Raw genomic sequence first — 228 nt, forward strand, 5'->3', positions numbered from 1 at the left:
TCAGCCCCAGGGGCAGCGGTGGGTGAGGAGCGCACTGGGAGAGGAGCTGGAGGACCCTGGGGGTTGGGAGAGGCGGATCGCAGACCCCCAGGACTCGGCGTGGTGGAGAGTGCGGCGGCCAGATGTGTGCCCAGATGTGCGGTGAATTTGCCGGGAGACGTGCGGGCAGAGGTGTGGACAGATGTGCCTTTCATCCCCTTTTTTTATCCCATTCCCGTCTCCAGCCAG

Source organism: Corvus brachyrhynchos, unplaced genomic scaffold (assembly GCF_000691975.1).
Source record: "Corvus brachyrhynchos isolate BGI_N302 unplaced genomic scaffold, ASM69197v1 scaffold72, whole genome shotgun sequence".
In the NCBI taxonomy this organism is placed as follows: domain Eukaryota; kingdom Metazoa; phylum Chordata; class Aves; order Passeriformes; family Corvidae; genus Corvus; species Corvus brachyrhynchos.